Source organism: Anomalospiza imberbis, chromosome 1, assembly GCF_031753505.1.
Source record: "Anomalospiza imberbis isolate Cuckoo-Finch-1a 21T00152 chromosome 1, ASM3175350v1, whole genome shotgun sequence".
In the NCBI taxonomy this organism is placed as follows: Eukaryota; Metazoa; Chordata; class Aves; order Passeriformes; family Viduidae; genus Anomalospiza; species Anomalospiza imberbis.
In genome coordinates this window covers 142348647-142362811 of record NC_089681.1, presented here as the reverse complement: position 1 = coordinate 142362811, position 14165 = coordinate 142348647, and the positions used below count along the sequence as shown (strand labels likewise).

The 14165-nt window shown below is 40.1% G+C and overlaps 1 protein-coding gene across 6 annotated transcripts in view; it reads left to right on the top strand.

Annotated features, from left to right (window-relative positions):
* The first annotated feature begins 457 nt into the window (after positions 1-457).
* ZMYND11 (zinc finger MYND-type containing 11) overlaps positions 458-14165 on the top strand; it is a 105109-nt gene continuing 91401 nt past the window's right edge. For 2 of the 6 annotated variants that reach the window (XM_068174245.1, XM_068174232.1), the window contains exon 1: positions 459-682. The gene's annotated coding sequence lies outside the window, so the exon portion shown is untranslated. Of the gene's footprint in view, positions 683-1038; positions 1149-1256; positions 1277-2030; positions 2172-14165 lie in introns of those variants that run through there. The other 4 variants (XM_068174197.1, XM_068174214.1, XM_068174223.1 and 1 more) reach the window with 4 other exon arrangements.

The following is a 14165-nucleotide window of genomic DNA, read 5'->3' as shown; positions in this document are numbered from 1 at the left end:
ATATATGTTCCTATAAAGTTATGTATTTTGTGTTAATATTTATTTCCTTGCCCTTCAGTGCAAGTATGGCTAACAGTTGGGCTCAGTGATCAAAAAGGTGTTTTCCAATTTAAATGATTCTATGCTTCTGTGATCTGCAGCTCACGACATATTGACAACTCTGAGACAGACCGTTGATTCTCTATGTTTTAGTTTCTGTTGCTCAAGGTGAGTATCTATTTTCAAAAACATTATCTGTCATTTCTCCAAGTTGAACTTCACGATAGAAGGAATTTTCATGTATCAAGGCTGGATAAGCACCACATTTTCCCTCTGCAACAAGAGAGGGTCCAGACCTAAGAGCATGACAAAATACATACATAATAAATAGTTAAAGATCCGTTTCAAACGTATTATTAAAAAAAATAATAAAAGAAACAAACAGCAACTCCAGCAGAGACCACTAGAGTTCTCCTTCTCCCAAATATCCCTAGCACCATCCTAAACCCTGTTTACCCCAGAAACCTGAACTGTGGACAGACAGAAGAGGAGAGAGAGAGAGAAAATTCAGACACAATAAAACTCTGAGGGGAAAAATATGTGGAAGGAGGAGGCAGCAGCGGCCTGGGGAAGGGATTGAAAAGTTTCCCCTGGCTTAACTTCTCCCCCCCTGCAGCAGCAGAAGCAGCGCCAGCAGCACAAGGTGAGAGAGACTTTTAAGTCTGGGGAGGAGGGGTGTGTGTGCGGGAGGGGGGGTGAATTTACAGCCCTGTGGATATTTCTGTGTCTGCCTCCCTGGCTTTGGGGTGCGAGAGACGCCGTGTCTCATGCTGGGTGGATTTTTTTTTTTTTTTTTTAATATGATGGAGGATTATAAACATGGCGCCTTAAAAAAACTACAAAATCATGTACACACTGTTCCAAGGAGATGGGAGAGAGGGGACAGGGGAAGGGCTGGGCACCAGGGCAGGGGGCAATCCTTCCCCGCGGGGTGCCGTATGAGGAGGGGGAGCAATTACACTTAATAATAAAATGTGTGGGGCTGCGGGGGGGAGATGGAAGGCGGGATTTTTTTATTATTATTACTATTTCATTTTTCGGAGTGGGCAGGATTATCTGGCAGCCCGCTTGGAAACCGAGGAGGAGAAGGGGACGGCGGCGGAGCGCGTGTGATTATTAACGGCGATTATTTTTGTCCCCACACCTTCCCCGGTCGAATTTCGGCTGGGAGGCGGTGGCGGGTCCCCCGCGCCCCCGTGCCGAGTTGCAGCCAGCCCCGGGGCCGGGACGGGAGGAGGTGGGGTGGGGAGAGGGGCGCTCCGGAGAGAATCGCCGCTTGCAGCGCTCCGCGCGGGCCTGCAGGGCGCGGGGGAGCCGGGGACTCGCGTGAGAGGCGAGGCCGGGCAGGGTGTGGTGCAGCCCGGCCTCAGCCCCGTCAGTCCCCAGCTCCGCTCTCTCCCGCACGCGGGGCCACCGCTTTGCTCCCCGCTCTCCCCCGCTTTCCTTTCGCTCACACACCCCCGCCGCCGCCGCATTTCCTCGCTGGGGAGGGGGATGCCTGCTTGGAGGACGGGTCTTGGCCCGAGTAATGGCAGCTGCTCGACAGCGCCGAGGCTCCACAGGAGAGAGACGGCGGGGCCCCCGCAGGCCGGGCGAGGGGCCATGGCTGCCGTGCCCGCGGGGGGCAGGGGAGGGGACGGGGAAAGGGTGAACTCAGAGCCCCAGCCCTCCTCCGCCGGCGGCTGCGGGCGGTGCCACTCCCGCGGCCGGGACGGCCTCGCCGTCCAGCGGGGCACCGGGGGCCCGGCATCGCCTTGCCCCCTGGAACAGCCCCGGGGGCTTCCTCGCCTCTCCCGAGTGCTCTGGTGCAGGGCCTGGGGGGTGAAGGGGCAGATTTCTCCGCTCTCCCGCCACCCAGGTTCCCCGCGGCCTCCGGGGCAGCGCCGGGAAGGGCCCTCCCGGGGCTGTGCCGGACTCGGCGGTTCGGGGAATGCGAACTGGCGACGGGCTCGCTTTTGTTTGCGTTCTGGGGACCTTTGTGTGTGTGCACCCCCGAAGCCGTGTCTGCGGATAACTGCCCTCGGTGCACTGTGTGGGGTGTTCGCCTTCACCCCCTCCCTCAGGGCTGCTCAGAGGCCTGTCTCCTTTTTCTTCGGGGAAAGGATGGAAGTGTAGGTGTGGGAGTGCCCGTGGTGAGGATGATGGGGAGCTTTCGTGCGCTTTCCTGACCTTCCGTGTGTTCCAGACAACAGCCCCTCTATAAAATGCTGATGTTAAGGATTTGGGAAACTTTGTGTGTCTTTTGGGACTCATTCGGAAACCAGCAGGCTTTGGGAATTTGTTTTTGGTCTTCTGTGAACTTTACAGATGCTAGAGATGGGATGGTTTGAGAAGAGATAAAGGAGTGAATAAACTTTAATTTGGTGCTGTTTGGTTTTATAATTTACCTGGAATCATCTGGCATGGTCTCTATTGTTGGAGTAATTCTATTCATTATAGTTTTAAGACGACCTTCTACTGCAGTAGAAAAGAAAAAGTGGAAATGCTTTCTTGTCCTACTTAATGCTGATATTTTTTCATTTCTCTTGCTTTTGTAGGAAATATTTAATTCTTTAGCAGCAGGTGTGAGGAGGGGGGAAATGGGAGGGGAAATGCCAGTTTGTGGTTCAGGTTGCACTCCTTTGGGTTTTTCGAGTTCCTCATCCTTCAGTATGAAGGACCTGGCATCTCTCCACTTTTTATTTTTTTTTTTTCAATTATCAACCACTCTTGAGTGTGCTACAGAAAGTCTTTAGGGAAGTCACGACTGTTTGCTGACTAATATTTTGTATAAAAGTGGAAGTGCCCACAAAATAATTTCCAGTTGTATGGGATTTATGGTATTAATTAATTCCCACTGTGGATTTATGGCCTTAAAATGCCAGCTTTTCCATGCCTAAACAAACCCTCTCTGCTTTGACCAGATAGTTGCATGGGGAAGGGAGGGAAGGGAATGCTTCATGGAGTAAGTAGTTCAGCAGAGAGCACTTTCTCTTGCTGATGGTGAGTTTGGTTTTAGTGAGTGGGGAAAAAAGTGACTGTGTTGATGGCTCTGTTGATTGTGCTATAGATGGTGGTGTCTGCAGTTAATACTTAGGATCAGGTTCAGTAGCGAAGGTGTGAGTGAGAAAAATGACTCTTCCTCTCCACCTCATGAACTGGATAATGTGACGGAAATTGTTTCGTGTTGAAGTCAACTTTGTGTAAGGGGAGTTGTGAGTCTGTGAACGTTGGGAGGGGGGTCTTAAAACTTTGGTGATGTGCTAGAAGATACTCTTCAACAATTTGAAGCTTTGTAGCAAAAATTTTACGGGTAGTTCATCTCTGAAGTTGTTGATTGTTTTGTTTCTTAAATCTAAGCAAACACTTGGCAGCTATTAAATATAAATGTAAAGAAACCAAATTGAGTTTGTTCACCAGAAACCAGAATAGTTCTTAATAGTTTCACATAGTCCTTCTGTAGTATGAGGCAGAGCAATGCTTCGTAACTTTTCAGGAAAAGAGTGAGCACTATTGGAGTGACAAGAATTTCATTAGTGGAATTGCTGTGCACACAATGTAGTAGTGTAGTGGTTTGTGTGCTGTGTGTCCTTACTGTTTGCAGGCAGTAGGAATTCTGTGGACGTCTGCTGTTCAAGTGTCCTGGGTTTCCCCTGCCTTGGAGCAGAGAGGAGAAGGGACTGTTCAGCATGACCTGAGGCTTCTGCAGCAGAAGAGCCTGGGTTGTGTTTTTGGCCTAAGATTGTCTCAAAAGCAAGTGAGATGGTGAAAGGCTGTGAAGTGTGCTTGGTATTTCTGCCTGCATGTAAATAAAACATACTGGGTGCTGTTAGTGATGTGGTGCTCCCTGAGCAGATGGACCATGGATCTGGCCTCAAACTCACCTTGAAGTGGCTCAGGCTCCATCTAGGCTGTTGTGCATTTCTGCCAGTGCAGCACAGCGTGGGGACCACTGAACTGTGCCATCTGCAGTCACTGGGTCAGAATAAAACACCTCAAAAGGAAATAGATAAAAGATAACATTGAAGACGTTTTCTCAACTTTAGGCATCTAAACATCTCCGTAGATGCCTGCATTATCTAGTTAGCTAGCAAATTGTTTCATTTCACACAGTTTGAGAATGAGGGGGAATTTTAGAATTAGGAGACATGTTTTGAAATTGAGTACCCAATTTCAGTCAGCTAAAGTTCACAAATTTTGGACATACCTGTAACTAATTTTTGTAGTAACTGCCTTCCACAGTCTTTAAGAACATTTATCTCTGGAAGTGTGTGAAGACTTCAGGCAGTGTGAATCAGTCTGGGCTAAAAGTTCTGGACAAGGGACAAGGTTATGATGAAGATGTCTTCAGGAAAATTTTTGTTTGCTTCTTAAATGACTTTTTACTTAGATCCAGATTAGCATAAATGTCAGTAAAAGATGTCTTTTGCCCATAATGCAGGTTGTCACAAATGCTAACTAGAACTATAAACAAAATTAATCTGTGCAAGGTATATGTGCCTCACTCCAGTGATGAACTTGGTTCGTAAAATGTGGAATTGTTTAAAATTACCAACTAAATGCACACAAGATTTTACTTTCCTGAATGAAGTAGAGTTTGGAGATTTTTTTCAAAAGTTAGGTCAGAATTGTCGGAGCAATTCTTTTTCTCATATTTATCCAGCAAATATATAAATTTGTTAAAAATCCTGACCACCATTTTATTGCAGTGGTTTTCCTTCCATATAATAGGACTTTGTTTAGCCATCCTTCTTGCGCTGATTGTTTAGGAGGTAATGTGGGATCATGTTCTTTATCTGCAGAGGGTTTTGTGCCTTGGTTTTTGTTGGGTTTGTTTAGTCTCAGGATGTGGTGAACGCTCCCACATTATGTGTGTGGTACCTGGAGCATGGTGCCCTTGGTAGCTGGGCAGTGCAGCATATGTCATCTTTTATATAACTCATACATTTTAGGCTGTCAGTGTTGCTTGTGCTAAACATTGTGAACAAAGATTATTCTTGTCAGGTTCTGGATCATTTTTCATCAGTTGAATGTAAATTTAGCTCATAATTGGGTTATTGTTCTAAGGTTTAATCTTCCAGTCGCAAGAGTACAGCCTGCAAAGTAGGTAGTTTATAAGATGACGTAATGACTCCATTTTTCAGGAATTTCTTTATTTGTTATTGCTGAGAGCACATGAAATACAAAACGAATGTGGAAACCTCCACAAACTCCTTCATTTCTGGGTGTAGTGGAGGTAACCAATGGACACCAGGGTGGCTGTGTGCAGTACATAAACACTGTGGCCTCAAGCCTGCACAGGTGAACTCCTGTGGCACATGAGGTTGTCTGGTTTCCAAGGTCTCTGCACATGCAGCTCCCAGAAGCACCAGGGCTGGATTGAGCCCATTTTTTTCACCATATTTTCAGTTGTAGTATTTAAACATAATTTTTAATAATTTTTTAATTATTTATTTTAACTTTAAACCAATGTCTGCCATTAAGTTAGTTGTGAAAGACTGAACTCTGTCTTTTGATTTATTTTTATCATGCTGTGAATATCAGATTATATGGGAAAAAAAAAAAAGGTGGGGGGTAAACCTAGCATTTTAGTAGGATTTCATTCATATTTATTTCTAATTTTTGTCCCTGAAATGACCAGGATCTTTTAGTCCTGTGGGCAGGCTACAGCAGGCACAGTGGTGATACATACTGACATGTCCATGAACCCAAGTTAAAGCTCATGATGTCTAATTTTAGCCAGCTTTGGTATATCCCATCAGAGCCTGATCCTGTAGCTGTACCATGTAGATAAATCCAAAGTGTAGCTATTGAGAGTTTTGTGTACAAAAAGACTGGTTTTGAATTTCTTCCAATCTCTCATTTTATACTTCACAAAAGGTGTCTGTTATGAAATTACAGAGCATTGTAGTTTGAGTTTAAAGTAGGTTATTGATAAAAAGTAGTATTTGTAATTTCAAAATTAGAAATGTATTAAAAATATAAGTAAAATATGGTTTATGGGTGTACTTACTAACAATTAGGATATCTTTGCATGTACCTTTACACTGTATTTAATTTTAAATTCCAGGATTAAATAATTGCAAAATAAACCATTTTGAATTCATGATTATGAGTCTTCATACAACTCTCACTTATACTATCATATAAAACTAATTTTTAATAAATAATTTTAACAGCAGACACATTGAAATTTTAAGTATTAAAATCCACTTACTCATTAAAAATTAATTTAAACATGCCAACAAAAATAGCAGTAATATCCCATTCACCGTTTTTGTGGAAATTGTATTTTTTGCATGCAAAGAACTGGGCTCACTGTCTTAATTAATTTTTTATTTATTATAGAATACTATTGATTTGACATCTAGTAATTTTGAAAAAGAAGAGTTAAACATATTCCTTCTTACCTCTCATTTCTCCTATGTTTGTTACTTTGTCAAATATAAACCAACTTGCATTATATTCAAATCCATGGTTTTAATGCAGCTGACTTAACGATGTTTTGGTTACAGAGCATAGGACTCTGCTAGTAGGTGTAGTGTAGTACTCCAAAGCGGTGTTTTGGCAAGTGGGTATTTGTGCTTTGATCCCATGCACTTAGGGCATGGCATTGTTATCTGGTCTTTTAAAGAGAGCTGGATGGGAGTTGCGTGCTGTGACTCATGGGACATGGCACTTAGATCACTAATTTTAGCACAGCGATTCTTGTCTGTCAACCTTAGGTTTTATTTGAACCTTCTGGAAAAGCAATGAAGTGAAACAAAATGGAGCTGAGAGAAAATGATTAGCAGAATCCCAAAGTAGCTAGAAATAGTACACAGTGAAAAATTTAAAAGTATGTAAGATATGTTTATTGCTCAACAAATCTTTAAGATCTGAGAGACTGATCAGAGAGCTTTATCTTTCTTAGCACACTATCATTTTCTGTTAAGTCTCACACAACATTTATGCATTCAGTAAGAGAGGATCTCACTCTACAGATACCTGCTTGCAATTACAGATGCTTCTCAAGCCAGAAACCAAGCACCAGCCAAATCTGCACTGGCTGCTTGTGCCTTATTACTAGTTTCTTGGTGTCATTGCTAGTAAAAGAAAACTTCCAAAGAGGACAGAGTCTGTGCCTTGCATAACACTGCAGTGTGTGCATCCACAAGCACAAATTAAAGTAGAAATTCTGCCTCAGAATGGAGTGGGATTTCTCCAGTTTTCCTTCTGGTCTGTTGTTAATTTTGTGATCAGTGTCTTATGAGCTGTCATTGACTTCAGAGACAAGCTTAAACCCAGAGTTTATGCACAATCTCCTTCCCCCAAGCAATTACTAGAATCCAGGTTCAAAATTGTACAAAATCAAAACAAAAGAATTGCTATTTCATAAAATGTAATCACAGGCCACACAGTCACTGATTGTTCACTGATGAAAATTGATATTCACTGCAGAAAATTCATTGTTACCCATAGATTAATATTAATATAATGATGGAGACCTTGATCATATAAGCAATTGTTTCCCACAGGCATGAAAATGCATAGGCCTTGGAGCATACTGATGAACAAGTTTAGTTCCACAAAATAGTTTTAAAAATTAAAACCTTACATATGACTGCAATATTCAAGGAAAAACACGGTCAAAATTAGTTGTGCTGATATAATTTTATGTAATGCTGTATTTTTGATTCTTCTGTGGAGTTACATAGCAGTGTTACATGGGCATTTTTATGCCTTTTCAATATCAACAGCATGATTTGTTTTTTTTGCACATGCTAAATTTTACATTAATGTTTATTTCCACTGAAGTTAAGGCACTTTTCCTGCTTGAACTACTACTGTCTTTGAAGGAGTTTACAGTGCTTAGAAAAAGAACAGAGAAAACGTGGATAATATTTTTCTGTTAGTGATTTCTGCCATTTTCTGTATACCTTAAATCCTGTGTGTTATGGAAAACCTTAATTATAGATAATGAAAATGGTGAAAGAAGAAATTCCTACTGGAAAAGCCAATACCATTATGAGAAGAAAGGTTTATTCTTACATCAGGAAAGGTAGAAAACAGGTATGTCAGGGGTCTATGTATTTTAACATAGTTTCAAAGTTATGGAAATTGTGAATGTGCAAGCAGGTTAAGTAATCTATTTCTTTATCATAGAACATAAATTAAACACCTGAATTCTGAAATTTATCTTCATTCATCCTGTTTTTATCATTTACCTGCAAACAGTAGGCAAATCTAGACAATCCTTTTTGTTCCATGCTACAAATTGTTTAGAGTGGGTAATGTTCTCCTCACCTTGTGCTTCTATTCATTCTTTGCTAAACATTCAAAATTGTAGGAAACTTTCTTTTTAATAAAAAGCAAAGAATTGTTATTATTTGTTTTCCCAGGAACCAGACTGACACCACTTTTAGCTTCACATAAGTATAGTTGATAATTTAGGACATTCTTAAGGACTGGCTGCATGGACTTATCTCAGGAAGCTTCAGTGTCAGTCATTACATGCAAGCTGACATTTGAATACAATATGGCACACTGAATAATTTGGCATTGGCTTTAATATTCTAAAAAAGAAGAAGAAAATTTTAAATTTTTTCCCAAATAAAAATAGCTTTCTTAAAACCTCTTAGTGATAGTAAAATATGAGGAACAGTGAGAAGGGATGTACATTTTGCTAACAGATACCTCAGGGTGTCTAACCTCTTAGCAGTCTGACTAGAATGGAATATCAGGCTGTTTGAAAGCTGCCATATTAAAGTATTGTTTGGTAGGTTGGTTGTTTTTGTACATGTTAAAAGAAAATGTTTTGTTACACTGACTTTAATTTTTGAAGGAGAGTGCTGATGCATACCTGGGAGTGTTTCAGACTGACAGTGTTGGAAAGTGAGAAACATAGACACTCCCAGTCTGTAATTGTATCTTTCAGTTTTCTAGCTTTGTGTTCATCTTCTGCTTGCACTGACCTGAAATAAAGAAACTTACAGGAAATATTTGTTGTAAGAAAGAGATTTTTCCTTTTCCTGCACACTTTCTACTCTGCTGGCTCCCAGAAGGCTTCTTTGTAAATCTCCTAATTGGAAGCATACTCCTAACTTCTCTCTGGTTCCAGACATGAAATTTCCTTTTGTTATTGAACTTGCACCTTTTAGGAAATACAGATTAAGAGTCAATCATCTCCAGGACCCAGTTTTATTTTTGGGTTTTTTTCAACTCATGCTGATATTCTTTTTCTCAATTGTTTTAAAAAGTAGCATAAAAATAACCCATTTTCCAGTCAGTCAAGTATTAGCCTAAGTTGTAGCACTAATTCCTGAAAACATGGAGCTTTCAATAAAATGGAAGGACTTTTGTTCCTCACACAGGAAATACCAATAAATATCAGCTAAAGCTGCGTGGTGGTGCAGATTCTTGGAGTGCAGGTGCACCAAGGAGTGAGGAGCTGAACATGGTTTGCTCTGCCAAGTTAGTGGATAAGCAGTTGCAGTATTTCCTGGGCCAGTGGGAAGGAATGGTATCCAAATTTCCACTTGGCTCTTCTTCCAGGAGAACTGCCTTTCTTGATCAAACTAGTGCGTCATGTAATCCAGTCTTGCTTCAATCCATCAGATATCTCCTAAAAAGTGTCAAAAATGAGTCATTTTTCTGAGGTAGAAAGCTACAGAATACTTGTTTTCCATACTATTCCAAACAATAGTAATTTATATAATGGCTTCTGTTTTTACACATGTAGAAGTTTTATTTGTTCCATTTTTGAGTGTTTTAATTTCTCTTTCCTGTAATAACTGAATATTTTAGCTGTAATGTTGAAACCTACTGCTTTTTAGGTCAAGCCTGTTCTGTCCTTTCCACATGCCTTGCAGCCTTCCACTGCAGTGCTCTTTCTCTGCACATGTTCCAAGAGCTTCTTCCAAGGTTGCAGGAAAGAGCCATGTTACACCTGCTTCTCTGTGGGATTTGATGGAGATAAGAGACCTGGAGGGGTGAGTTAGTGAAAGGCTGTAGTGGTTGTCTGCTTAGTAGCAGTAAGAGCTGGGAAACACACATATGAATAGAAGAAAGGGAGAGTTTGTTGTGAGATGCACATTAAGTGGAAGTCGAGGTGCACCCTTGTCACAGGAGGCAGGACCACTGCCTTTGCTAATGTCATTTGGTGCAGCTCTGTTGACTTTAGTGGAGCAATATTAGTTTACACCTGCAGAAAATTTTCCCATGAATCTCTGGGAATGAGAATATAAAATGAAGTGTTTATGGGTGAGTGACAGAGAGAGTGCATGTGAGAGAGAGCGTGCACACACACACTTTCAGGCCTGATTGATTGTATGAAAAAAACCCTGGAGTTGAAAGAACATTATTTTAAATTAACATTCATTATCTTCACGCGTGAGATAACAGTTCACTTTGGACCAGATCCTAACACCATTATGTTTCCTGAGCAGAGACTGCTTTTTTTCTTGAGGGAGGTTATTCAGTATGAGAATGGCGAAATGTAATCAGATCTTTGACAATTAAAATCTATGGATTAGTCACTATGTATTAGAAAAAAGCTGTGTTATTTCTGTCAGGAAAACATGTATTTTTTTTCTTTTTAAAAGAAATGGTTACATTTCATTTGAAATGTGAAATAAAAAGTAAGGTACCTTTTTTTTTTTTTTTTAGGTCTCATCTTATGCCTGGAAAATCTTGCAGCCATTTTAATTCATGCTGCTTTCATTGATTCATTGATCTAGCAGTTAAATCTTTTAATCACTGTGCAGCTAGGTCATCTACCTATTGGACACTGTTAAAGTGTTCAGTAATACACTTTGGGTTATTGGCTTCTAAATGTCACTTTTGAAAAAAAAAGGAAAAACAAAAAGCAAACAAACTTATGAACACCCCAGTTAACTGATGAATATTATAAAGTAAAACACAATGTGAATTCATGGTCTTACCAGTCAACTCTTTTTTGTTCTGTGCATAAAATAAGTAGAAAAAAGCACATCATAGCAAACAAAGGAAAAAAATCTGATTTTGATATTCTTTGGCAGTTCTTTTAAATACAGAGTTTTGTAACATTAAGTCATCTAATTAGGCAGCAGCTTGTATGAAATATTTTCATAACAGGCATAGTTTGTGAGCTATGAAAATGAAAGCCACATTTAAAAATTATAACCTCAAATAACTTTCTGAATTTAATTTCTCTGAAAATTGATTATTCTGTAAGTATAATTGTGTGAAAGAAAGTGGGAGAAATTTCTGTTTTATGTCAACATCAACTAGAAAACTTAACACCTTAGACTTAAATGCTGCAACTATAGAAACCCAATAGTCTAAATACATAAAAAGGGAAATAAGTGTAGCAGCAAATAGGTTGCAGTGAAAAGTAGAGGAAAATGTTGTGTGCCTTTAAGTGTCCTGTATTTTCTGAGAGGAAGCTACTCACAATCAAATAAATCTCCTCTTGGTATGCAATAGGCAAGTATCTTGTCCAGAGAGGGATGGTAAATTCTTTAGCAGTGATGCACTTAGCACCATCAGTTTTTAAAGGGTCACCCATGTGCTTTTCTGTTATTTCCCTGCAGAGATGAAAAGAGAAGTTCATGCTCTTGTGAGGTACTGTTGTCTGTCTGAGTGCAGGTGGGACAAGAAAGTCGTGTTTCATACGAAGATGGGAACTGTGTTTCCCTCTCGTTCCATGAAGGCTCAGAATGCAGACATGCCAATTCCATCTGTTTGTGTCTGGATCCCTTGGCCTATTTCCTTGTGCTTTCCTCATCTACACTGAAAGCTTCACCAAATGAGAAGTTATGATCATGTTAAGTATCTCCCTGTAGCTTCAGCAGAGAGACTCTAAACAGAGGAGAGGGTCAGTTGTTCATCTTATTTGGTGTTTTCTTAATTAGTGAATTTTTAATGGTTTCACTCTCTGGCTTCCAAGAGCTCCTCTGCTTTATAATGTTAGTTTATTAAAATTTTAGAACAACTTATTGTTATACTTTCATCTGGGCATTCTGGGATGTCATTCCTTTTTTGAAGTAATGTCATGATATATGTGAACATGAGGAATTCAACAGTAGAGGAGGAATTTGACTAAAGGTTTAATGAATGCCATCCCACTGCTGAGTAAGACCTCAGTGAGACACTTTTTATAGGGATCTGATACTTTTGCTGTCTTTTCTTTGGAAGAACATTGAAAGGGCTGCAAACTCAGAAGAATGTCCTGTGTCCTCACTGTGTTTTTCTTTACCAGTAAATAGGGAATTCGGTCATGGAATGCAACTGGGTGAGCTTAAAGAAAGAAAGGTGCTGAAATCAGCAGCATGTCAAAGGAAAATGAGAATTCAGTGACAATAAAAGCAAAGTGTCACTGTTAATGCAACATATTTTCAGGTTTTGAAGAACTGAAGATGCCTCTTAAAAAGCTGTTTTGGGTGGCTGCATTGCAGTTTAGGAGGGTGTTAAAGAAGGCTGAAGTCCCGGCAGGAGAGCAAACAAGCATCCCTTGAGCTCAGCGTTCTGGTGGGTGTGGTGACCAGATGATTATCAAACAATACATGAAGCGCAATATTGCAGTGGCTATCAAACCTTTTCACATGTATGTTGCTGAATTTAAGAAACAAAAAGAACTCTTGTCAGCTTGAAATTACAGCCCCGGTTTCCAACGTTTCTTCCGAGTTCCACTGAATGAATGAAATTAACTGAGCTGCCAGACCGGGTGGGGAGCTGCTGGTGAGCGCTGGCGCAGGAACCCCAGGTCGGGCAGAAGCGCTGATTTACAGTCGCTTTGTCGTGAATTTAAATGATGACCTTCACTTCTTGCATCTCAGAATACAGCAGGCTGCAGTGGCCATAGCTTTGAGAAGGTGTTTGCTAATGAGGCTCTGGCACTTCTGATAGCTATGCTAGATAATCAGAAGGTGATAGATGACGGTGTATTGTGTTTGGGAATTTCATTTAAAGTGCATTATTTATGTACTTACAATTTTGACCCATTCAAGCCATCTGTATGATCTTTTGGTGTTTTCCACGAGAGTAGTGATGTTGCCCTGGCAGAATTCCAGTTTGGCTAATTACATTCTGAGTACCTACATTTCTGTAAAATTTCATCTGGATTTTGTTACTGTTGTTTATTTAAATAGTAATGCGTATGTACTTGGAAACTTATAAAATAACAGCACAGGACAAATAAGTTAGGAAAATCCCTGCTCCAAATTACATTTGGTATTTGTGCATGAATAAGTATAGTGTGGCATGATACAGTACAGAAAAAATATGAAGTGGCATATTCGGTAATAGCATTCATAGAAGAGGTAGGTTTTCAGAGTTTATGAAATAGGTTAAGTTGCTGAGTAGTGTGCAGTGTTAAACATATGATATATTGTGCAGCAGGAATGGATATAATTCACTGGTAGGAGAAATAATGCCTGTTTGTATTGTAGTTAAACTGTGTATATTTTTACAAGGTTATCAGGCATGGATTTTACATGTGTGTCAACAAGAGAGTGGGAGCCAATTTATGTGGTGATGTCGAAAGGATTTAGGCAGTCACAGATCTGCACATGGCAATTATCTGCTGGCATAGAAATGCTTCTTCTACATACAAAGGCACATTTTATCATTTACCACTCAGTCTCTCAGAATCCTGCTTAAATTACAGTAGGAAGCACTTGCTGTTTGTTACTGTAGAGTAAGAGGTAGGTGAAAAAGAACACAAGCCACATCCTGTTGTGGAGCGTTATTTTGCAGAAATACGAACTTCAAAGCTGCAAGCTTGCTCTGTCAAGTGATTGATAATAATAGTCAATATTAACCTGGAATGGGTTTCCAGAGGAGATCAAAATAATCCAGCATTAGGCCATACTGCATAACCATGGCAGTCTCATATTTACAAAAACTATTGTTCTTCCAAAAATAACTTGTCTGTTTAGAGATGCTTCATCCAGTGCATATGTACCCCATTAGTCAAAGATATTAGAAGATGGAAAAACAGTTTTCATTTTGAAAATGATTTCAAGAAAAATGCTTTTGACTAGTACTTCTGAGTGAAATTGTACCCAACTCAAATAGATTGTTCTCAAAAAGAGGTTTAGGGTTTCTTTGGTTTTCTAGAAATGGGAAAAAATATTATGAAGATATCTTAGAATTTACATATTAACACTGGTGTTTCTTATTGCTAG